This window comes from Ranitomeya imitator, chromosome 5 (genome assembly GCF_032444005.1).
Source record: "Ranitomeya imitator isolate aRanImi1 chromosome 5, aRanImi1.pri, whole genome shotgun sequence".
NCBI lineage: Eukaryota > Metazoa > Chordata > Amphibia > Anura > Dendrobatidae > Ranitomeya > Ranitomeya imitator.
The window spans coordinates 218,518,330-218,545,052 of NC_091286.1; the positions used below are offsets into that span (position 1 = coordinate 218,518,330).

A 26,723-nucleotide genomic window follows, 5' to 3' on the forward strand; every position below is an offset into this window, starting at 1 on the left:
AGTACCAACAGTTACATGAGGTTGTTCTATCCTACTTATATATGCAATGTTCTAAGCATGAAAGCCTGTGGTAGTCAACGATGGCTTGGAGGCCAAGCCACAGCTCTTAGGTGACCATCAGGATATCATTAAGGAAGGTCGTAAAATGGAATATTTTTATAATGCTGTACGTTACTGTCATTTTCTATATTTATGAATGTCAAAATAAACCACAAAGGTAGAAAGAATCCTGTTCCTGTCAGCAGCTGCCACATCGTAAACTCCGAGGAAAGGTAGAAGTAGCTTTGCTTGTTTTAATAGGAACAAATCAAAGCAAGGGATTGAAGAGCTGCATGAATGACCATGCTTTTCTCAGGTAGCCAAGCTCAGAAATAGTGAAAATGATCAAAGAAGAAGACTTGCATGTTCAACATTTCTACCTTGTAACTTCCACCACAAATCAAAGTCCATAAGGAGCAGGTCAACTTTAACTTCCAACCTCAACATATTCCTACTGGAAGTCACCTGGTCCAGAATCCCAAAACAAGCAGTCACACCCAAATGAAGAATGATGGGCATTATGGGCTTCAGCAAAACTGTCTTGACAGTTGATTTATTAGGAAAAATACAGGACCTTGTGTTCAGTTAGGACAGACCACAGGACTCGGGAACAAAATCAATCTCTTCCCGGCTCTGGTTTTCTTTAGTTTGTCCCACTTTGGCAACATACAGATTGAATCTCCTGTATTCATTTATTATAGGATCGCTATGGGGGCATTATAAAGTTTAAAGTTTATGTCATATCCTCCAATTTCTTGTTTACTATAGCGAAAAGGCAGATTTATGTATGCCCACATCACTGATAGGCAGCTTTCTGTATAGACAGATAGCTGCTAATCAGTGGTGGAGATGTGACTGGACTAGGAGGTACGAGAAAATTTGTCCACTCTAGTGATAAGCTCCTGCTGATAAAATACTAATTGTACTGATACAGCAAAACACACCCTAGTAAACTACACATAGTTGGAATCGGGGCCTCTTTTCACTACATTATGGTGCACTCGGATTACATAGCAAAACCTGCTGACATATTCCCTTTAATGTGAACTTTTACAAGTACTGTAAACAGAAATAAGGTATAGCCCTCCCTCTCAGACTACACTTTTTTTCAGTTAAGCAGTGGAGACTTATACCCAAATCAGACTACTATAAGATGCAATCATCAGTTCAAGGGGAATGACAGCCACAGGTATGTCATGAAGATGTGCCCAGAAATCTGTGACGTCATGCTGCTCTGTTCCTACACATAGACTGATGTCACATTCAACTGCCAGGCAGAAGTCAGTAAGTGGTCTTTTTGTGTTATCCAGCGAAAAAATAACCCTGTGACTCTTTTCTCTATCCTCCTATAACTTTATCATAACAAAATATCACAATATAAAAAGTCTCACATAGATGAGATGTGTGTTAGACTATTCTGCAAAAACTACAAAAAGCTAAATGTGGTCCCAAACTAATAAGCGAATGCTTAAAAATCCAATTCATTAGACGAATCCAGACCCGACTATGAGGCTATCTAGTTTGGACTGAAGGTGGAGACCAAATTTCCAGCCATTACTATATCTTCATGCTCTGTATTTGCTGTGGATTTTATTGCTGAAAGTTTACAACTGTTCTATTCATCTGAAACAACCACACTCAGATGTATGGAACCTAACTTTAGTGTCAGAAATGTATTCTGCAATAAAATCTGCAGCTACCTAAAGCCCCCAATACACCTTACATGGCTGCTGGATGAATGATGGCCGTCTGTCCCATACACAGGGGCACTGATTCTGCCAACATCTGTGGAGGTGGTTTATCTCAAGGAGAGCAAACTGATGGGAAGTCAGAAACTGGACATGCCAGTTCCTTAACTTCTCTGATAATCATCTGTCCAGGACTTAGACTGTCTACCCAACCCATCGATATTGGTGGCTTCAGTGAGCATGGGGGGGAATAAGTGAAAGTACTCAGCTTTCAGGCTACCTTCACATATCTACCTATACCTTACATAATGTATGCATAAGCAAGATCTGAAAAAACATATATAAAATGTACCTAATATTTCCTAAAAACACGTTAGTGGTAGATTAGGGGCCATTAACATCCGCGTTTTCAAAATGAATGCAAAGGAAAAGTGGAGTAGTTGCCCACAGTAACCAATGAGGCTGCTATTGTTAATCGTGTGGACCTTTAAAAAAATGAGAGGTAAATCTGATGGGCTGATGTGGCCAAATATTCTTTTTTGTCCCAGTTTTGGTACCTCTCCGCTAGAGTCTCTCACAATGATCTTTATGCTTAAGCACCAATGCATAGGAGTAGAACAAAAAAAAGCACAATACCTTATGTCTTCTGTTAAGTAGACAAACTGTATACTCTTGGCTTTCCGTTCATAAAAGCAAGTATTAATCTAGAAAGATAAAAAGTGAAAGGTAATTAAAAAAGGCTTGTCATCACTTCTGACCTTTACATGCTTTAGTAAATACTTGCATCTCCTATAACGTCACAATTCTGAAGCATAACTCGGTGTTATGTAGCTCCTTCAAGGGTGAAGGGTCCTTACGCTGTCTGATATTGTCAGAAATACCTGTGTGGACACACACCCAACCAATACCAACCAATTGTCAGATTATGTATACATTACTAGAAGGAATAACGAGGAAAAAAAGATACTTTTAAAGTAGCATTCCAATTTTGTTTCTATAACTGCATGCCCCCAACACCTTCGATGCCCCTGCTACTCTGCACTAATATACGAGCATGCCCAGATGCTCTGATAACACCCGAGCCATGCTCGGATAACACGCTCACTCATCACTAATTCCTAGATCTCATCCAGTATTATATTTCTCTATGCTCTGTTATCTGTGCCGTGATGCACAACAACTCATGAGCAGCTAGTGCCGGCACCGACTGTACCTGCTGCGAGAACACTATGAGTAATTATTCTTCCCTTTATATTCCCCTACACATATACAGACAAGGAGGCTGAACCGTGATCTCCTACACTATAAATGTATCACAGGAGCTGTGCAGTCATCATTATCTGTGATAACTGTTTCTACTCCCGCTCTATGGAGAACCTTACTGGTGCAGCCCGCACACTTTCATCATACAGTAACTTCTGATGGTGGCCAGGGTGACCCCCTACAGAGAACATAAAACCATGTAATTCTCAGGGACACCATAAGAATACATTATGTACCAAAAGAGAAGTATACCACACATTTACAGGGAGAATATGAACAACTAAATAATGTAATAGTAGCTGTATTATACGTACTGGAGGATTAGAGACAGGAGTAATAAATAACAAACCTGGAGTGCTACTTTAAAGGGAGTCATGGTTTACATACAGTAAACCATCTCATATCCCCATTTTTTTTGCATTACCTTCATTCCCCGGGGTTTTACAGCCATGAGCATAGCTGCATTATAGCAGAGCTCCTGGCTGTAAAAGAAATGAACCCCTTCAGATGGATTTACAACGTGGGACGTTACAGATCCTCGGAAGGTATGTATATTGTTGGTTTATTATTTTTTCTTTGTCACAGATCGAGGGTCTTCAGTGAGTGGATTGAGCGTACAATAAAATATTACAACAAACGGTGTGTTTATTTCATTAAAAGACTTTTTAATAATGTGTTTGTGTTTTTTTTAACTCTTTCATACAATTGGATTAATAATGGATAGGTGTCATAATTGACGCCTCTCCATTATTAATCTGGCTTAATGTCACCTTACAATAGCAAGGTGGCATTAACCCTTCATTACTCCATATCCCACCGCTACACGGGAATGGGAAGAGAGTGGCCAAGTGCCAGAATAGGCGCATCTTCCAGATGTGCCTTTTCTGGGGTGCCGGGGGGGGGGGCAATAACCGTGGACCCTCTCCAGGCTATTAATTTCTGCCCTCAGTCACTGGCTTTACTACTCTGGCGGAGAAAATTGCGCGGGAGCCCACGCCAATTTTTTTCCGCCATTTAACCCTTTAATTTAATAGCTAGAACGGCCAAATTTTGCACATACACACTACTAACATTAGTAGTGTGGAATATGCAAAAAAAAAAGGGGGATATGACATGGTTTACTGTATGTAACCATGTCTCAAATCATGTTGGGTTTAGGAAGGAGATAGCAAAAGCCGGCAATTGAATTACCGGCTTTTAAGCTATCTACCGCTGGATGAAATATTAATATATATATATATATATATATATGTGTCTCACTGACATATATATATACCTATTCTATGTGTACACATTTATTCCACCTATTCTATTGTAAGCTGTCAGTGTGATTTTACTGTACACCGCACTGAATTGCCGTCTTTTCTCGCTAACACCGCTGCGTATTTCTCGCAAGTCACACTGCTGGTCCATGTGTAATCCATATTTTTCTGGCCCCCATAGACTTGCATTGGCGACTTTTTTGCGCAATACGGTGACAAACGCAGCATGCTGCAATTTTCTACGGCCGTAGAAAGCCGTATAATACGGATCAGTAAAATACGGCAGATAGGAGATGGGGTATAGAGAATAATTGGGCCGTGTGTAATGCGTGTTTTACGGACGTATTTAATGCGCTCATACGTCCGTAAAACTCGCTAGTGTGACGCCGGCCTCATAGGTACAATTGAAAGTGAACTGCTTATCAGAGGAGGAGGTGTGGTCAGACTAGGGCTCAGGTGAGCATCAGTCCGGGCAGTGATTATCGCCTGCTGATAAAACCTTCATTGTATGTAAACGACAGCACTCAGTCTAAGGGTACCGTCACACACTGCCATTTCGATCGCTACGACGGTACGATTCGTGACGTTCCAGCGATATCGTTACGATATCGCTGTGTCTGACACGCAGCAGCGATCAGGGATCCTGCTGAGAATTGTACGTCGTAGCAGATCGTTTAGAACTTTCTTTCGTCGCTAGATCTCCCGCTGTCATCGCTAGATCGGTGTGTGTGACACCGATCTAGCGATGCGATCTAGCGATGCGTTCGCTTGTAACCAGGGTAAACATCGGGTAACTAAGTGCAGGGCCGCGCTTAGTAACCCGATGTTTACCCTGGTTACAAGCGTAAAACTAAAAAAAAACAAACAGCACATACTTACATTCTGGTGTCCGTCAGGTCCCTTGCCGTCTGCTTCCCGCACTGTGACTGCCGGCCGTAAAGTGAAAGCAGAGCACAGCGGTGACGTGTGCTTTCACTTTCACTTTACGGCCGGCAATCACTGAGTGCGGGAAGCAGAGACGGCAAGGGACCTGACGGACACCAGAATGTAAGTATGTGCTGTTTTTTTTTTTTTACGCTGGTAACCAGGGTAAACATCGGGTTACTAAGCGCGGCCCTGCGCTTAGTAACCCGATGTTTACCCTGGTTACCCGGGAACCTCGGCATCGTTGGTCGCTGTAGAGCTGTCTGTGTGACAGCTCCCCAGCGACCACACTACGATTTACCTACGATCACGGCCAGGTCATATCGCTGGTCGTGATCGTAGGTAAATCGTATAGTGTGACGGTACCCTAACAACTGAAATATCACTAAAATCTGTGCTTCAGCTGCTACCTTAAAAACCTGATGACAGATTCCCTTTAAATGTTACTGAAAAAAATTCCAGATAAGTTAGAATTCTGTACTTGTGAAGGTTGGGATCACGTTCCTGTGTAAGTATCCCAATATTCTCTGTTAGCCTAAGGCTGCTTTCACACTTGCGTCGGTACAGCTCTGTCGCTAAGCGTCGGCGTGACGTACCGACGCACGTTGTGAAAATTTGCCACAACAAGGGCAGCGGATGCAGTTTTTAACGCATCCGCTGCCCATTGTAAAGTCCCGAGGAGGAGGGGCGGAGTTCCGGCCGCGCATGTGCGGTAGGAAATGGTGGACCCGGCGTACGAAAAAACGCTACATTGAACGTTTTTTCGTGCCGACGGTCCGCCAAAACACGACGCATCCAGTGCACGACGGACACGACGGATGGCCATCCGTTGCTAATACAAGTCTATGGGAAAATGCAGGATCCAGCAAATTTTTTTTTGCAGGATCCTGCATTCTCAAAAAACGAGGGATTATGACGGAAGCTGAAAAATGCAAGTGTGAAAGTAGCCTAAGATATAAGCACGTTGTCAGCTTTATAAGCAAGACAAATAAATACATCTATCTTCTTAGGCTACTTTCACACCAGTGTTTTCTGCAATCCGTCACAATGCGTCGTTTTGCAGAAAAAACGCATCCTGCAAAAGTGCTTGCAGGATGCGTTTTTTCCCCATAGACTTGTATTGACGACGCATTTGTGACGGATTGCCACACGTCGCATCCGTCGAGCGACGGATGCGTCGTGCTTCTGCGGACCGTCGGGAGCAAAAAACGCTACATGTAACGTTTTTTTGCTCCTGACTAACCGCTTTTCCCGACCGCGCATGCGCGGCCGGAACTCCGCCCCACCTCCCAATGGGGCAGCGGATGCGCCGGAGAAATGCATCCGCTGCCTCTATTGTGCAATGCGTTAAACGCTAGCGTCGGAATCTCTCTCCGACGCATTGCGACGGGGAGATTCCAACGCTAGTGTGAAAGAAGCCTTATCCTGAGTTTATTATGTTTTTCTTTACATCACTGAGATAATGTTCACCATAAAACAGTACAAATATTACAATTTTCAATAAAGGTTGCAGATTGCTACTACTAGTCCGAAAATACAGGGGGAGGGAATTTATACGCCATGACCTACAGAAGACATTGAACATAAGACCTTTGCTGACAAAGTTAGATTTTTCTATCATGCACTATATTTTGTAATAGATTCTTGGAATCCTTTTTCGGATCTCATGAGACATCTATGGGTGTTTGCACTGCCTCCAGATCCTCAATAATAATATCCTGCCACTGAAATCGCAACTCCAGCCATGAGAGTGCCAAGCTGGAAGTAAGAGAATCTTTGGAGGGTTGGTCCCAACCCATAATACTTAACATATGTCTTGTTATCGAAAATGAAAACAAGCAGGCATTGATAATGTTTCCCTAACCAGTACATGTAAACAGTGCTCCAAATCGGCATTTTAACATATAAGAAAACATATGCTTTGGCTGGAGACCCGTACTCCCTTTGAAACTTCGCAAGACTTTCCAGGAAACTCATCTGGATTCAGTCTATGCAGGACATTTCAGAAGTTTGGAATTATTACGAGGGATTCATTTTTATCTTTACAATCCCAAAATGCTGGGAGATTCCTCCATTTTTTGTGTGCACTTTAGCTCTCCCCAGGCGGTCTGAAGAGTTCAATGAAAACAGCCTTAATACACATTCCAAATGTCTTGAACACAGTCTTTTCCAATCTTATCTAGAGAATGTGCAGATTTCCAGCAAATTGCTGCAGAGGGGCCTGATGTTGTAATCCATCCCCTTTAGGAGCCCGCCAGAAAGCTAGAACATGGCTTGTTTTTCCCAGTTATGGTTTTCCTTTGTCAATAGCAAAATATTATGTTCTCTTCACGCTGCCAAAATGTTACTTCATATAAGAGAAATTTTCAGACGATCTATAAGCCATTATTAGAATTGATCTTTTAGATATTCATCTCATTGACGAATAGGCTGAATCTATGGCCCTGATATACCGTGTGTAGCTGTGCAAGGATATTTTTTAGGTCTTTTTTTATGTTACAACATTTTGCATGTGTGATGTGTGCGTCCTACGGTGAACGGTAAAGAGAAAAATTAAAGAAAAAAAAATGACAGACCTAGAAGATGCCACACACAAAAAAAGCCATTGATCCAAAAAACATAGGCATTGATTCATCGAAGTGTTTTCACCAGAAATCTAGAATAAAATATTTTGATAAGCTGTAAAATTTTTACACAACTCTGGGTTGAGCAAAAACGTTGCGACTTTAGGTGTTTTCAGAGCAGTTTTGCCTTGCTCCGGTTAAATGTTGCGGCAAGGCTGGGGTGTGAAGCCACAACTCACCTAAATCACGACGACCTGTGGCATACCTTATGCCATAAATCTTACTCCAGTATTTGAGTGAAGTAAGATTAGTTGTGAGGTGAATGGAGGCAAAGTCTCTCTTAATGATACCATTTGGTTCCATGGCCAGGAAACACAACTATACTCTCACATCAAGATAGGTGTGAACAGGTGAGCACTACCGTAAGTCCTGTGTCATGCCAACAGTAAATCCTGAGAACATTCATGTATGGAGTTGCTTTTCAGCCATGAAGTGGTCTCACTCACAGTTTTGCTTAAGAGTACTGCCAAGAATAAGAATGATATCTAAACATCCTTCAAGAACAACTTTTCTAACCATCCAGGAGCAATTTGGTGACAACGTCACAAAGCAAAAGTAATCATTTAGTGGCTTGGTGAGCAAAACATTGATATTTTGGGTCCATGGCCAGGAATCCCATTGAGAACCTGTGGTCAATCCTCAAAAAGCAAATGGAACCACATACATTGTGATAAAGTCCAAGCACTGATTAGACAAGAATGGGTTGCCATCAGTCAGGATATGGCCTGATATCCAGGATGTCACAGCAAATTGCAGACAACTTGAAAAATGAGGGTTAGCACTGTAAATCTTGAGTCTTTGCATAGACTTGATGTATTTGTCAATAAAAATTTAAAAACTTATGAAATGTTTATAATTGTACTTCAGTAACCATAGAAGCATCCGACTAAAACGTCTAAAAACACTTAAGCAGCAAACTTTGTGAGATAAAAAATTTGCGTCATTGTCGAAACTTTTAACCACGACTATACTAGTTCAGAACAAGAAAAGTTCCCATCATTTCTGCATAAGTGAACTCTACAAAAATCTTTGCACCTGATACCCAGTGTTGCTAACACATCCATGTTACCCAACCTGATCTTCCTGGCTCTTCCCGTCATTCTTGCAGCTCCACTTTGCACTGACGAGGGGCAGTACCCCGAAACACAGTGTCTGCAAATTGAGATTCTGGTTTGGCTATTATCCTAAGTCATGTGACAAGGCTCGTTAAAGAGTCGACATTGACTGTTAGGATTGCTACTTCCAATAGGTGGCACTAGAGTTCTAGTCCTCTTCCTCTCTGAAGAGACAATTTGCATATTTCCCAGAGGAGTATTGAGGCTTTAAGTCTCCTCACCTCGACATGCTTATCATGTCACACTTCTTGGATCCCGATTGCAGCTACTAAGTAATTTATCATTACAATGTAAAACTAGCAAGGTACCGGAGAAGAGAGAACATCTCAAGGACCATTGGAATGATATTTAAAGGGAATCTGTTGGGAGGTTTTTGCGACCTCATCTGAGAGCAGCCAGATGTAGGTAAAGAAAAGCTGAATCCAATGATGTATCACTTAGATTACTGGGAGCAGCCGTTCTGATACAATCACAGCTTCCAGATTTAGCATGAAGCAGAGCTGAGGAAGCTAACCCCACCCACACCAGGCTCTGTATATACAATGTCCGTAGACAGTAAGCTGCCTATCACAGGAAGGGGCGTGTCAGTCCGGGGCTCACAGAACCAGCTAAAATAATCATTGTAAGCAAATAAAAGCAGAGAGCATGATAAGAGAGGCATCGCTGAAATCTGTGTTTTCACCCCTACAGCATGCTGTCTTCAGATTACATAGCAAAAACCTGCTGACAGACTTATTTAACATAGGTAAGAATTACTGATAATAAGATTTGAGAATTTATCAGAAATATATTACTACAATGCATTACATATTCTTCGTGGTTGCATTTTTTCCCCATTTCAGTTCATCCATAAAAAAACACTTTTCTAGTAGAATTGGCAGATTACACAAATCATTTTATTATATTATGCAAACTTTTCCAAAGTATGTGAATGGAATGTTTTTTGGGTATTGGCACAGAATCATCTACATTTGTTTTAAGCAGTGACTATAATCAGGATATGTTCAAAGACTTTACTAAAACTTTTTTTTACTAAAAGGCGTAATTCATGGTTTATATGCAGACGGCAAAGCCCGGACTATCCACGGGTCTCCCAGTAAGAGCTCACGGCCTCATATGTGTCTACGAGGGTGTACGATCAGTTCGGGAAAGCCATGGTCTGCTAATGGACCGTCAAATACGCTTGTGTGAACCTGGCCAACGTCTTTACCAAAGACACCTATTTCCAGCCAGATTATCAGTTTGTTAATATTGTATTAGTGATATCATTGACTCAAAGTTCGTTCTGATAATGCCTTGTATGCCTCTGCATAATATGGCCTAGGAGGACTGACGAGAAAGTAGACTAAATAAACCATATACTTTTAAGACAATTATTCGACAATTACAAAGTCATATCCTTTTTTTTATGCCAAATGACCAGAGGGTCAGCTCAAAGTTTTCCTCTTCATTCTCCCTCATTATCTCTTCTATATGACACATACGTGTCTCACCCCATGAGAAATGCTAACTTCATAGCTTTATTCCATGGAAACCAAACATACAAACACTGTGTTACACAATTTTACCAAACATCTGTCACAATTCTTTGAAAAGTTACCTGTTAGGTGATATCACAACTAAGTTATGTGTGATCTGCCCAGTATTACTGGGAGGCGGAAGATTGGAAGCAGAATACAGAAAATTATTCTCTGAGGCATGGGAAGGGATGCACTTAACCACTGGTGTTCTTAGAATGATATTACCATGTAAGAAGTACAGGATTACTGTCGGCCTTCTACAGCAATATTGTATCAAACCAGATGAACAATTACCGTACATTGAATTATGATTGTAATTGTAAAGTCAAGATGACTATCAGATTGTTGTTAGCGTTAATACTGTATCAGTAAGGGCACATAAGATACAGCACTTTGACTGTGAATTATTTCCACAAACATTAGATTTCTGGAAAAATGTATCTAAAAAAATAATTAATATCTGTCATAAATTACAAAACATATCCAATTTTTGGCAGCAGGTGGATAAATATAATGTAAAAAATAAACATATTGCATGAACTTTCCCTGATCTTTTGAAGGTGTCTATACAACCTAGTCTCTGACAGTGGCTGCAACGGTGGTCATATGGGACAAGACGAATTTTTATCTACAAAATCCACAATGAATGGGTTTTCTCCGACTTTTGAGTTCCCTGTTGCATGTGTAACATAGAATCTCCATGTTCTAGTCAGGCGCATGAGTAACCAATTTCACCAAACTCAAGATATTGATCATCATTTTCATGTGAAGGTTGAAACAAAGTTTTTTTGTCTTTTTCGAAAGAACTCGGCAGGGAGGTTGTTCCACACATCTTAGAGAACTAATGATCTTCTGTGGACGTAGGCTTGTGCAAATCATTCTGTCTCTTTATATAATCCCACACAAATTCAATGATGATGGGCTCAGGGCTCTGTGGGGCCATAATCACTTCCAGGACTCCTTGTTCTTGTTTAGGTTGAAGATAGTTCGTATTGGCATTGGCTGTATGTTTGGGGTTGTTGTCCTGCTTTAGAATAAATTTGGAGCCAATAAAACACCTCCCTGATGGTATTGTATGATGCATAAGTATGTGCCTGTATTTTTCGGCATTGAGGACACTATTACTTCTGACCCAATCCTCAACTTCCTTTCCTGAAATTCAGACCCAAACTATTACAGAACCTCTACCATGCTTCACTATTGTCTGCAGGCACTCATTACTCTCTCTTTGGTGAACAAGCTTTCTTCTGTTACAGCCAAATATATGAAACTTGGACTCCTCAGTCCAGAACACCTGTTGACATTCTTCTGCACCTCGGTTTCTATGTTTTCATGCATAGTTGAATTGTTTATCTTTGTTTCATGAGAAAAGTAAGACATTTTGGCTGCAATTCTTCCATGAAGACCACTTCCAGCCAGACTTCTCTGCTGACCACTGCATTTACAATCCTCAACTTTGCCGATTTCTTTATAATTCTTTAAAAGATCTTGAACAACACATCTTGAAACCCCAGTCTGCTTTGAAATCTTTGTCTGGGAGAGACGTTTCTGGTCAAGCATAACTACATTGTGTCTTGTTGCTGTGCTCAGTCTTGCCATGTTATATGATGAATAACATGAAACTGTCTTCCACAACCTCATCTTTGTAGAAAAGTTTGTCTGTTCCTCACCCAGTTTTAAGCCTCCTACAGCTTTTTTGTTACAGTGTTTCAACCTCTAACAAAATGATGACCCTTATCATCTGTTTGGTATACAGTAATTGATTACTCATACAACTAACCATAATCATACAAACCTGCTGGCTTTATGCAAGAGTACCTAGAAGAATTGATGCTTTAATGCTGTTTTGAAAGCTAAGGGTGGTCACACCAAATATTTTTGAATGAATGAATGAACAAATACCTTTATATATGAATTGCCATCACATCAAAAGAAGCTTGCATATTTAAGGTCTATATGAAGTTTTTACATGTAGTTTACAGGTGTCCTCTCCAGCTACACAATAAAGGGAACCTTTCACCCCCAAAATCGAAGATGAGCTAAGCCCACCACCATCAGGGGCTTATCTACAGCATTCTGTAATGCTGGGGGCGCTGTTCTGAATTCTGTTGTCAGGCTCCCTCCTGTGGTCATGAATGGTACTTCGGCTGGTTCTGTCCATGGACTTCCTCTGGTGGGTGTTTCTGAGTTTCCTTCCACAGGTGACGAGGTTAATTCGTTAGCTGCTGCTCTATTTAACTCCACTTAGATCTTTGCTCCATGCCACCTGTCAATGTTCCAGTATTGGTCTAGTTCTCTCCTGGATCGTTCTTGTGACCTGTCTTCCCAGCAGAAGCTAAGTTCCAGCTTGTATTTCTTTGGTTTGCTATTTTTCTGTCCAGCTTGCTATTTTTATTGTTGTCTTGCTTGCTGGAAGCTCTGGGACGCAGAGGGAGCGCCTCCGCACCGTGAGTCGGTGCGGAGGGTCTTTTTTGCGCCCTCTGCGTGGTCTTTTTGTAGGTTTTTGTGCTGACCGCAAAGTAACCTTTCCTATCCTCGGTCTGTTCAGTAAGTCGGGCCTCACTTTGCTAAATCTATTTCATCTCTGTGTTTGTATTTTCATCTTTACTCACAGTCATTATATGTGGGGGGCTGCCTTTTCCTTTGGGGAATTTCTCTGAGGCAAGGTAGGCTTTATTTTTCTATCTTCAGGGCTAGCTAGTTCCTTAGGCTGTGCCGAGTTGCATAGGGAGCGTTAGGCGCAATCCACGGCTATTTCTAGTGTGTTTGATAGGATTAGGGATTGCGGTCAGCAGAGTTCCCACGTCCCAGAGTTCGTCCTTTATTATCAGTAACTATCAGGTCATTCCGTGTGCTCTTAACCACCAGGTCCATTATTGTCCTGACCACCAGGTCATAACAGGGGGCGGTGCGATCCGATGGGCGTCGCGGTGCGGTCCAGGGCTTCCCATCTTCATAGGATGACGTCCTCTTCTTGTCTTCATGCTGCGGCTCCGGCGTACTTATTTGTCCTGTTGAGGGCAGAGCAAAGTACTGCAGTGTGCAGGCGCTGGGCCTCTCTGACCTTTCCCGGCGCCTGCGCTCTGCAGTACTTTGCTCTGCCTTCAACAGGGCAGACAAAGTACGCCTGCGCCAGAGCCGCAGCGTGAATACAAGAAGAGGACGTCATCGTAAGAAGATGGGAGGCCCCGGAGCGGACCGCGACGCTCATCGGACCAGACCGGAGCGGGACCGCCCCTGGGTGAGTATAATCTAACCTCTTTCTCTCATCTTTCAGGATACATCGGGGGCTTATCTACAGCATTACAGAATGCTGTAGATAAACCCCTGATGCCGGTGGGCTTAGCTCATCTTCGATTTTGGGGGTGACAGGTTCCCTTTAACTCTAAAAAGAAAGCAGAATACTTTCCCATATTGGAGGCAGATAAGCAGAAGTGAATTCAACCACCATGTTTTACTGCACAAAAAAAGAAATTAAACATAGCCCTGACTTCTAAATTTGACATCTAAGTCATAAATAGTGATAGTAGAGGGTATCAATGAACGCTGCATGCCAGACCACAAGCAACAGAAACTCTATCAACATGTGTGGGCTGAAAATCGTGAAATACAAAAAGAGGTATCCTGTGGAAAAAAAATGAAACCACTTCCCATATTACATGCAAAATCATTCTCAATACAACCAAATTTACCATGTGATCTTGTAAAGTTGCTTAGTGGCTATTTATGTCTCCTGAGAGGTACTACAAACTTGGGAGCCCATGTTAACTCATGCCGTGCATGCACATGAACACCGTTCCAGATGTGACACATATTCACTTGCCCCTAACATGTTACAATCTGTGGATCTATATTATAGTTGTGTGGGGATATCACAATGATAGCCCAAGAACCCATATGATCAGAAGAACGTTTGCTAGAGTGCCATGCTCTCTTGACTGCAGTACCCGCCACATTGCTGCTCACCCACCTGTTAGGTGCTGTATAGGAGCTGTAGACTTCATCTGTAATAAATGATAGAAATGTCTATACATATAACATCTGAAACCTTGTTCACAATGGCCACCTTTAATTTAAGAAAAAGAAAAAAAAAGGCTCCCATGAGGCTGCTGAGGTCAGGTCAGAAGGCCTGTGGAGAGTCGTATATCACGGTTTGTACTCAGACAATGTCGGACTTGTCAAACCAGTTTTATACAGAGGTATATTGAAACATTAGTTCCTTTATGCTATTAGGGACACACTTCTGGCTTTGGTCTACAAATACTATTACAAACTACTAACCAAAATATTCACGTGTGAAAGTAGTCTCAGGTTGGGTTCCATGTCTGTGCCTACAGTATACATGGTGAGACTCTTCTAACATGTACTAAGCGTATGTGTCTGACAGTGGGAACAGACATGGAACAAGCATAGCACAATAAAACATCACGTAGGCCATATTCACATGAAGCGTAAATGCTACTTTTTAGCTGCATGTGCCCACAAGATAGAAACTATCTTCTCTTATTTTGATTTTTGCTGCATTTTCCCCTTTAATTGATGCATTTTTGGTGCAAATTTGAAGCAGTGTTTTTAATAACTTTAGCACAGAAAAATGAGCTTTTACATGCAGCCTGTAGAAAAAAAACACCAAAAAACATCTATAAATGCCCAGGAATTTTTTCATGAAATCACATCCAATGTGCTTGGACAGTTAAATGCAACAGATTTTCCGCAGAAAAAATTCTGAAGTAAAAATGCAGCATTTTCACTGTGTGTATTTAAATATTATATGAGATTTACCCCATATTTAAATTATTTTAATCTGTTATGACTGTGGTTGGATCTTATTGTGTTCTAACCCTTGAAGGAAAATACAACTGTAAGCTCTACATTATGATTCCAATAGTCACAGTGTCACTAATCAAACCATGAAACTCTACACTGACATACTTAGGGAATAAGTCACTTTCCCAGAAGTGTCCGACCACCAATGGCTATTTTTGCAATTCACAACATGTTTCTGATTCATTTCTTTTTTTTTTGCATTGTGGTCACTCTACATGATACCTGAACAGAGCTCCTTTGTACTAAAGAACTAGTCCATGTCTAGATTAGAACAACTACTGTATTTAAATTAGAATGATCCGGACAGGGGGCACTTTAACTAATGATAGGGCTCTATGCCCACAGACTGCATGGCAAAGCATCTGCAGCTATTTCATTGGTTGTGAAAGGAGATACTTATTTTACTGAAGCAATACTGAATTCAGAAGTCTACTGTCACGCAACCTGTAGGAAAGGCTAAGTGCAACATGAAGGGATAAGGGAAGGGGAACCAAACACTAGGGAAGGGGACAGTGGAGATCCCTAGACAGATCTAACGTCATCCTGTTTTCCTTATCATCCCTATATAGGTTCCGCACCTACCGCCGAGCAGGATACCTAATCACTGCCTGACCCTGGCGATAAGCCCTGCTCAGGAAAGACAGGATTCCTTGTTTAGATCTCCACTACCACTAAGGACAGATGGGATACACAAACCAGGGGGAATACTTTGCTTGAGTAGACTCAGAGAGAAACATGGACATCCTCCAAACATCAGAGAGGAAGATAGCTGACTGCTATAGCTCCAAGACGCAACAGGGAACTGGAAATGGAAATACCAACTGCACCTTCCAGCAGCAAACTGGGAGTTATATACACCCAGGTCCAAGTGTGTCAACTAGAGGTGGAGCAGGTTGCCACCTGCGTAAAGTGAGAAGGCTCAGGAAGAAGTCTGCAAAGCAAACTGCTGAGATCTTCTGCAGTCAGATGCAGAGCGACGGTCTGCAGCATCTAACACACCGTGGCAGTACCCTCCCTTCTACAAGTGACCTCCAGACACTCAGGACCAGGTTTCTCAGGAAAAGAGGTGTGGAATGATCTAACCAACCTGGGGGTGTTCACCTCTGATGTAGAAACCCACATACTTTCCTCTGAACCTTAACCCCTCCAGTGTACCAAGTACTGCACGGAACGACGTTGGAGGTGGAATCTACACCTCCTTGAAATATAAAGCTCTAGGTTTCCATCAACGATTATTGGTAGGCGCAGTATGGGTGAGGGCTCAAGGGGTTCCTCCACATATCTCTTGAGCAAAGACCTGTGAAAAACGTTGTAGATCTTAGGCCTCTTTCACACTTCCATTTTTTAGAATCAGTCACAATCCGTCAAAGTGTTGAAAAGACGGATCCTGTGCTGATTGTAAAAAACGGATGCACTGGATCCTGTTTTGTTATGGATCCATCTGAGCTGCATCTGCCGGAATTTAAAGGAACACAATGCTGGAGAGAGAGAGAGAGAGACACAACCACACAGAATCATTCACATTCAGGTCCGGACCTGGAACGGATTTACTGACAGTCATACGTTTATACCTGTCTCTCCTGACCCAGTTAGGAACAGGTAGTGGTGAAAAAGGACCAGATGGATGGGTATGCAGTACTTTAGAACATGCACAAACATTGCAGGTAGACACTTGTTCAAGCACATTCCAATGCAACCCAGGCCACCAAAAACGACAAGAAAGGAGGTCTGCGGTTGCCTTACCACCTGGGTGGCCAGCAAGTACAGAGTCATGATATTCTCTGGTTATTTTGCGGCACAAACAACCTCCCCAAAGGGCAGGAAGCAGGAGCGTCGCCCTAAACTTCCAACACCTGACCCTCCAGGTCAGTGTACAAGCTCGAAATGCCTACCCCCTTCTGTAAAATTGGGGAAGAGTCCTCAAAGCCAGACAAAAATGTCAGTAATGTCCCTGTAGATACATTTATGAGAGTATTTGCAAAGAAATAAACAATCCGCACTGCTGCACCGCTAAATCAACCAACCCAGCTGCGGGGTCACAAACGCTGCAGGCTCACATACCTGGACATACAGGTGCTCAATCCAGAAAAAACATCACCGAAAGTCTGAATGTAAAAAAAGAGTGGGATGGCACTCATCGTCCTGTAAAATCTGTAGTTTATTGAAACATTAAAAAATCTTCAGCAGGGAAGCAATGTGTGGGATACAAGGATGACGGCCGTTTCGTGCAGCTGCGCTTCTACGTGTCCGGACCCATGACAGTAATCTCCCCACTTTACAGTCTCTCTGGATTGCTAATCCACAGTTGGATTATGCTTCACCAAACAGGGCAAACCCAGAACCATTGGAGTGTGGAGATCCTTCAGGACATAACAAGTGATTACTTCATAATGAAAAGACCCCACCTTCAGTCTTATGTCACAAGTTATGAACAATTTGTGTCAATGTTCTCTGTGCAAGTGGTGCTGAGTCAATGGGCTAATAGGAATAGGTTCAGCCAAGTTAGAGCAGATAAAACCATGAGTTCTAGCAAACTCAGCATCCACCATACTGACTTCAGCTCCACTGTCTACAAACACAGAACAATTTTCAGACTTGCTCTCTAGCACCACCTCTCCTGTCAGGACAAAACAAGAATTGCAGGTTGAAGATGAACACACCCTTTGATTATCAAGCTCAAGGCTCGCAAGGGTTAATTGAGTCTCTTTTAGCTTTGGAATTACAGGACATGCCATAATAAAATGTCCCTTCTTCCCACAAAAAAAAAAACATACACCCTTTTTCTTGCAAATGTTGGGGGAAAACAAAGGACGTGAACGCACCCCCCAACTGCATGGGTTCCTCTAACTCTGCAAATATAGGTTCAATCCCTGGCCTTCCCTCCAATACCGGGATCCTGTCCCAAAAAGAGAGCTCAGAAGCAGGTGGTTTTACCCATCTATCCCGCAGGCATCTATCCAATCAAATAGCCAAGGACATGGAAGCCTCTAGTGACACAGGAGTTTCATACACTGCTAAGGCGTCCTTTAACCTTTTAGTGAGGCTCTGAAGAAATTGGCTTCTGAGAGCCGGGTCATTCCATTTGGTATCAGTTGACCACCTTTGGAATTCAGAGCTTTAAGTCTCCACTGAACAATTACCTTGCTCAATGTAACGCAGCTTGGATTCAGTCAAGGAAATATGGTCAAGATCATCATAGATCAGGGCCAGGGCTCTAAAAAACTCCTCCACAGAATGGAGACACATAGAATGCTGCGGCAGAGAAAATGCCCAGGATTGAGGTTCCCCCTGCAACAGTGAAATAATAATTCCTACTCGTTGCTCCTCATCTCCAGAGGAGTAAGGATGAAGTTTAAAGTACAGCTTGCATGCCTCCTTAAACACAAAAAACCTGCCCCAACCCCCGGAAAACCTGTCCTGGAGGGCAATTTTGGGTTCAAGCTGGACTAGCCTACCCGTAGAGTTCCCCACAATAGGAGCCTGCAGCCGCTAAACCTCAGAACGAAGGTCAGTCACCTCCAATGCCAACCACTGCAGCTGCTCTGCCAGCACAGAAACGGGATCCAATAACCCAGCAAAAGAAAAAAAATCCACACAGAAAAACACACACACACAAAAAAAAAAAAAACAAGTGTCAGGTTTTTCTTTTCTTTTGCAGACGTGAAATGCAATTGATAATGTCAAGCAACATGTAGGAAAGGCTAAGTGCAACGTGAAGGGATAAGGGAAAGGAAACAAAACACTAGGGAAGGGGGGAGTGGAGACCCCTAGACAGATCTAAAGTCACCCTGCCTGCCCTATCGTCCCTATATAGGTTCCACGCCTATCGCCGAGCAAAATACTAAATCCCTGCCTGACCCTGGCGATAAGCCCTGCCCTGGGAAGGACATGATGTGCACTAGTCAATCCCCACAACCACTAAAGATAGATGGGATACACAAATCAGGGAGAACACTTAGATTGATTAAACACAGAGAGAAACACAGACGTTCTCCAAACACCAGAGGAAGATAGCCAACTGCTACAGCTCCAGGATGCAGCAGAGAACTGGAAATAGAAATATAAGCCACACCTTCCAGCAGCAAGCTGGGAGTTATATACACCTTGGTCCATGTGTATCAACTAGAGCCGTGGGAGGTTGCGACAGTCTGCAGCCTCTGACACACCTGTGACATATATGGAGATACAGTCATGGTCTCCTGGACCTCTTTGGTAGACCTATTAAAGACCCACACAAATGGGTTGTGATTCAGCTGTGTGCATAAGCCACTTAGGCCTCATTTAGACGTCCTTATTTCCGGCACATGTTCTATTCATGTTTTTCATGAATCAAATTTGCCCCTAAAAGTGAATGAAGATTAATGGATATCAGTCGGATACCATCCAAGTAGTTTGTCAGACATCTCGTAAACGGAGGGTTGATTGAAGTTACCCTTAAGGTCCAACTCTTGGCCGAGATTTGGCTTTAATTTAGAGTGCTCGTTTTGTTGTTTGTGTCCTATTTTCCTGATTACTGACTTTCTGTTTCTGAAGTTGTTGGGAATGTTGTTACTCTTGCACCTACGTAATATCTTAGCAGTGATGGTTCACCCTTGGTGACATTGAGGAGTGCTACAAATCTTTTTCGATGTGTTAATCACTTTTCACTTAAAAGTAACATTAAATGGAAGACAAGCTGCTGTCACAGAACAAAAGTGTTAATGAAATCTGGAGATGGAGGATATCAGTTTGGCAGATGGGAAAGGTGTTTAAAATACTTTCTTGCGGAAAGTTAAGTGCTCTGAAGACTCTAAAATTAAAAATATTACTGCACCACATTTAAAGATCTGTTATACAAAAATATCCATACAAGGTGGAAAGCAGCAACCGTGTAACAGAAAAACTACACTTGTGGGTGTCCAACATGACAAGTCTTAATAAAATATATTTAACTTCTAAATTAAAGGGGTTGTCCTGGGCTTTTACATTGATGGCCTATCTTTAGGACAGGTCAACCATCTCTGATTGGTGGAGGTGTAACACTCAGCACTCCTGCTGAATAGCTGTTCCCGATGTCAATGGGCAGATGTACCAAGTTGCAGAACTGCACAGCATTCTCCGGTAACTATATGGTGGCTGCAACTGGGTACTCCACACCTGCCATTCATTCTTTAATATAGTGCAGTACCCGGTTGTGACCATTACATCATTGATGGAGCTGTGATGTGGAACTCCTTAACTCTACATCCAGCAGTTGACAGGAACAACTGATTAGCGGAGGTGCTGGCTGTCACACCCCCATAGTCAAATATTAATGACCTATCCTAAGAGTCGGCCAACCCTTTTAAAGATACAGCATAATTCGCTGTGATTTGCTATTTCCAGAATTCACATTTCCTTCTATGTAAATTACATTCCCCGAGCACTACAGAGGTGGCATGCACATTTAGCAAACCCAAATTTGCACTGGGTTACAAAAAAAAAAAAAGTTTTTTTTCCCAGAAAAATTGCCACTGTAGTCCAGAGGTAATGTCTGGTATTGCAGCTGATAACTGTTCATTAGCAACAATTTCTGCCTTTATCGAGATATAAAGTGTGGAAACTTGAAAATGTGTTTTGTTATTTGCTGTATAAGGTGGAAACTCTTAGTAAAATAATAATATACTAAGCATGGTCTAAGTTTGTAGTATACTTATCATACTTGAAAAACTGCAATCCTGAGATTTAATGACATTTGCTGAATTATCAGGAGCTGGATAACATGACGATATGGAATTTTAAATGAAAGTGAACCAGAGGTATTGGATTCCATGACACCGTATGCTTGTGCTGGTTATAGGGGAAAGATTCCTTACATCAATGGTTGTGATACTCAGATAAGAATGGATGGACAAGGAACGTCAAAACTAACAGTTGAGAAATTCATTTCTGATGCAGCTTTTTAGCTGCTACTTTTTGGGGCGCTTATTAGCTGCCAATTTCTGACCATTGTGCCTCCGTGCACATTTTCAAATAACAATATGTAAGTATTGAGGTGCATAGGGCTTATCCACTCATGTCATGCTTTGTCTATAATGATTGCAATCATAGGCCTAAATCACAACAAATGCGAGATGACATTATGTAACAAATTTTAGAAGAAATAGGACCAGCCCACTACATGTAAATGCCACAAGAAAAATGAAATAATTTTCCAAAACAAGTCAATTGACACATCAAATGACTAGGTCTTAAAAGTCAGGTAGGAATAATCCAAGGTCAGACATCACTTATCAGTCACATCTTGGCAGCACAGCGGACCTTCGGTGAGATCATTATGCTGGCAATGTAATCATTTTGCTTTTAACTCTAGGTCAGTACATTTTAGCATTTCCTACCATACAGACTCCACTTGGAACAAGTATTTATTATGTGGACTGAAAGCTTAACTTTCTTCTACCTTTAATGAGTAGAATTAAAAATGCTTTTTAATAACAATGTATTAGACTAGATGGAGGCCTGATGCTATTGCATAGGGAGGGCATTAATGTCACGATGGGGACAGGCTTTGCAGCATTGAGAATCTCCCCCCCCCTGTGCTTACCCAGCTATCTACTCTCTCTCCCCCCCATATGCTGACTTTTCCCGTCTGTGCTCCCTTCTTTGACCTGTCTACCCCATGTGCTATCCCCCTTGTCTGCTGTCTCTCTCCTTCCTGTGCTGTGTTCTCCCCTCATGTGCTGTCCTGTTTGAGCTGGCTCCACCTGTGCGCCTATGCTTGTTGTCTTCGAGGTTGTGCCTTTTTTGCGTATTTTTTAGTTGGAGCCATGTTGGCATTGATATTTGCTTTTTTAAGGGGTTTTCCTAAAAACAAAAGTTCATTTTAAAACTTGTCTGTGTCTGACCGTGTACAGAACATGCCACAACTCCATGGCAGGGGAGGAAGCAAAAGACAATACTGACATTACAGCAGGAGATCGCAGAGGATACATTTTGTGAGGTAAAATATTGTTTAAAAACAGTCAGCGAAATATTTACATGACAAAAGAAATCCTCTGTGATCCCCTGCTGTAATGTCAGTATTGTCTTTTGCTTCCTCCCCTGCCCAGTAGATGTGGTATGCTCCGTACACGGGCAGACACAGACAATTTTTAAAATTAACTTTTGTTCATGGGAAAACCCCTTTAATGTGACCGGCTTCCTCTGCCTGTAGACACGTTGCGCATCTACCGCCGGGATCAGCCAAATGATTCACTGCGCCTGCGCGGAATTCGCACAGGTGCAGTAAATCAGACTGCCGCTATCTTTGTGCAGACAGATAGTGGCTGTAACATTAAAACTGCGCATGCACTCATCTTGTACAAAGATGGCGGCGGTCAGTTAATCATTCGGCCGATGCCGGCAGCGGCGGAGTGTTCGCGATGGTGTTCCGGTGGTGGTAATGCGCAAGAGGCTGCGTATGGCATATACAGTGTGTGTGTGGTGCGTACGGCATATACAGTATGTGTGTGATGCATACGGCATATACAGTGGGTGTGTGTATGTGTGTGTGGTGCGTACGGCGTATACAGTGTGTGTGTGTGTGTGTGGTGCGACGGTGTTCTGCTGGTGGTACCGCGCAAGAAGCTGGTACCACCAGCAGTTTCCATATTGAGACACCCATCACTTGGGTGTCCCAATATGGAGGCAGTGAACTTCCGCCGCTTGGAATTCCGGGATCCGGACACATATGGACGGAGCAGGATATGAAGACATTAAAAAGGTAAGTATATATTAAGATGGTGAAAAGCCGTAAGACGCACCCAGTGATCGAAGGACTCCGTGTTCCTTATATTACAGGGAATCTGTGTGCTTTATGTTACAGGGACTCTGTGTGCTTTACATTACAGGGACTCTGTGTGCCTTACATTACAGGGACTCTGTGTGCCTTACATTACAGGGACTCTGTGTGCTTTATGTTACAGGGACTCTGTGTGCCTTACATTACAGGGACTCTGTGTGCCTTACATTACAGGAACTCTGTGTGCCTTATGTTACAGGGACTCTGTGTGCCTTACATTACAGGGACTCTGTGTGCCTTACATTACAGGGACACTGTGTGCTTTATGTTACAGGGACTCTGTGTGCCTTACATTACAGGAACTCTGTGTGCCTTACATTACAGGAACTCTGTGTGCCTTATGTTACAGGGACTCTGTGTGCCTTATGTTACAGGGACTCTGTGTGCCTTATGTTACAGGGACTCTGTGTGCCTTACATTACAGGGACTCTGTGTGCCTTACGTTACAGGGACACTGTGTGCCTTATGTTACAGGGACTCTGTGTGCCTTACATTACAGGGACTCTGTGTGCCTTACATTACAGGGACTCTGTGTGCTTTATGTTACAGGGACTCTGTGTGAATTATGTTACAGGGACTCTGTGTGCCTTATGTTACAGGGACTCTGTGTGCCTTATGTTACAGGGACTCTGTGTGCCTTACGTTACAGGGACTCTGTGTGACTTATGTTACAGGGACTCTGTGTGCCTTATGTTACAGGGACTCTGTGTGCCTTATGTTACAGGGACACTGTGTGCCTTATGTTACAGGGACTCTGTGTGCCTTATGTTACAGGGACTATGTGTGCCTTACATTACAGGAACACTGTGTGAATTATGTTACAGGGACTCTGTGTGCCTTATGTTACAGGGACACTGTGTGCCTTATGTTACAGGGACTCTGTGTGCCTTACATTACAGGGACTCTGTGTGCCTTACATTACAGGAACACTGTGTGAATTATGTTACAGGGACTCTGTGTGCCTGAGATTACCATGACTCTGTGTGCCTTATATTACAGGGACTATGTGTGCCTCACATTACAGGGACTCTGTCTGCCTGACATTACAATGACTCTGTGTGCCTCACATTACAGGGACTCGCCAACGCCTGTGCTGCATGTTTGCATCTATAATATGCATTAAATTGTTTTATTTAGTCATATACATTTATTCTGGAAGAAAAAAAAAGTCTCAAAATGCCGCCAGCTACGCCTGCGCAGTAGCATCTATCAGCAATCCAACAGATGCTACTGCACAGGCCCTGCCAGCACCATCTTGGTGGAGACATTTTTTTTTCTCCTCTAGCAAAATGGCACCTGCCGATAGATGCTATTGCGCAGACATGGCCGGCGCCGTTTTGAGAAAGATTTTTATTTTATTTTCAGAATAAATGTATTACTAAATAAAACTATTTAATGGATATTATAGACACCTGCCTGCTGAAAGTGATTTTTTTTCCCAATACATATAATAATGAGTACGTAAACTAGGGGGCAGGTCAGTGAGGGATCAGTGACCAGTCAGCAGTCTGCATTATGAATACCTAATCAGAGCATCACATGAAGACCCACTCACAGGCCGCCCCAAACACGAGCATATCATTAACTGAAAATAAAGATTACACAACAACCAAAAGACGGATTTCATCACCAGGTATCATTATAATCAGTATAACAGCACCGACCTGACACTGCCTGTTACTCAGCGCAATCCTGCTGACAGGTTCCCTTTAATATATTGCAATAGTCATATTATACAGCACTGTGTACTTACAATTGCTCATTTTGCTTTCCTACCCAGCTAATTCTTCTCTTTTCCATGTAGGAACAGGAGGTCTCTTTCCCCTCTATGAGACATGAGACACTGCAGTAATCCATGGCAGGGGGTGAAGCAGAGTACTTGGATCAGGAATTGAAGAGGGGAATGATAAATGCAGGGACAAGAGACTTCCTGTTTCTACATAGAGCAGAGTAAATCAAATAATTAGCTGGGTAGAAGGGAAATATGAGCAATTGTAAGTACACCGTGCTATATAATACTAGCTATTGAACCTGTTCTATGCCCGGGTGGCGAGCATTTATATTGGTATATGGTCTCCATCCTGGTATGTGTTGCTTCCATCCTGCGCCCTAATCTTGTCATGTGCTGCTACCATCTTGCGCCCCCATCCTGTCATTTGCTGTTCCCATCCTGCGCCCCCATCCTGTCATGTGCTGCTCCCATCCTGCGCCACCGTTCTGTAATTTGCTGCTCCCATCCATATGCCCCATACGCTGCTCCATAAAGGTTGATGGCCCCCATAAGATGCTCCATAGTATATGCCTCATATGCTGCTACATTATGGTTGATGGCCCCCATAAGATGCTCCATAGTATATGCCCCGTATACTGCTCCATAAATGTTGATGGCATCCATAAGATGCTCCATAGTATTATATACCCCGTATGATGCTGTGATATATATAAAAAAATAACATACTCACCTATCGTCGCTGGGCGCCGAGTGCTGGGGGGCCTGAGCAGGCGGGGACACCGGTGCGCTGTGGGGGTCAGGTGCCGGAGTCGCCGCTAGCTCAGGCCCCCGACACTTGCTATAGTCACCTGTCCCGTTCCAGCGCTGTGTGCCGCTCCGTCTTCCTGCTCCTCTGGCTGTGAGTCTGTGACTGTTCAGTCAGAGGGCGGCGCGTATTAAGCGCGTCATCGCGCCCTCTGAACTGAACGTCACAGGCAGAGGACCCGAAAGACGGAGCGGCACACAGCGCTGGAACGGGACAGGTGAATATAGCATACTCACCCTCCTGGCACGTCCCTGCTTCTCCGTTGGAGATCGCGGTGTGCGTTCAGTGCTTACGCATACCGCGATCTCCTGGGCTGCGTCACTCTGTGGGGTCCAGACTGCGCCTGCGCTTGCGCAGTCTATAAAGGCTTCAGACAGAGTGGCGCTCCGAGCGTTATATTATAGATGATGAGTGCAGACTGTGCAGTATATTAAGAGGATAAAAACTCTGATGGGAGGAGGAGTGCTTCTTTAAATTGCAAGGACTTTATGTGCCTTACATCATGAGGGCTATGTGAATTACATTAGATACATAATGTACAGTACAGACCAAAAGTTTGGACACACCTTCTCATTTACAGATTTTTCTGTTTTCATGACTATGAAAATTGTACATTCACACTGAAGGCATCAAAAGCATCTCTGGGAACTCCATCAAGATTGTTGGAAGACCACTCCCGGTGACTTCCTCTTGAAGCTCATCAAGAGAATGCCAAGAGTGTGAAAAGCAGTCATTAAAGCAAAAGGTGGCTACTTTGAAGAACCTAGAATATAAGACATATTTTCAGTTGTTTCACACTTTTTGTTGAGTATATAATTCCACGTGTTAATTCTTAGTTTTGATGCCTTCAGTGTGAATTTACAATTTTCATAGTCATGAAAATACAGAAAAATCTTTAAATGCGAAAGTGTGTCGAAACTTTTGCTCTGTACTGTACATACATACCGTTTTCTAGTAATGTCTATAGGAGTTTTCATTGCTAGATACTATACTAAACATTATATACACAACATAACTTTTGAAAGTGTTATAGCAATTTCTCATGTTGTACAATCTTCCCAGCCTGCCCCTTCTCCCCTTCCAGTGTAATACGCTTTTTCTTCTGCTAACAAGTGCCTGACTCATT

The 26,723-nt window shown here is 42.7% G+C and overlaps 1 protein-coding gene across 2 annotated transcripts in view; it reads right to left on the bottom strand.

Moving 5' to 3' along the window:
- HIVEP2 (HIVEP zinc finger 2) overlaps window positions 1-26,723 on the bottom strand; it is a 262,554-nt gene that overhangs the window by 105,519 nt on the left and 130,312 nt on the right. For both annotated transcript variants that reach the window (XM_069725902.1, XM_069725903.1), the window contains one exon: window positions 2,364-2,431. The gene's annotated coding sequence lies outside the window, so the exon portion shown is untranslated. The remainder of the gene's footprint in view (window positions 1-2,363; window positions 2,432-26,723) is intronic.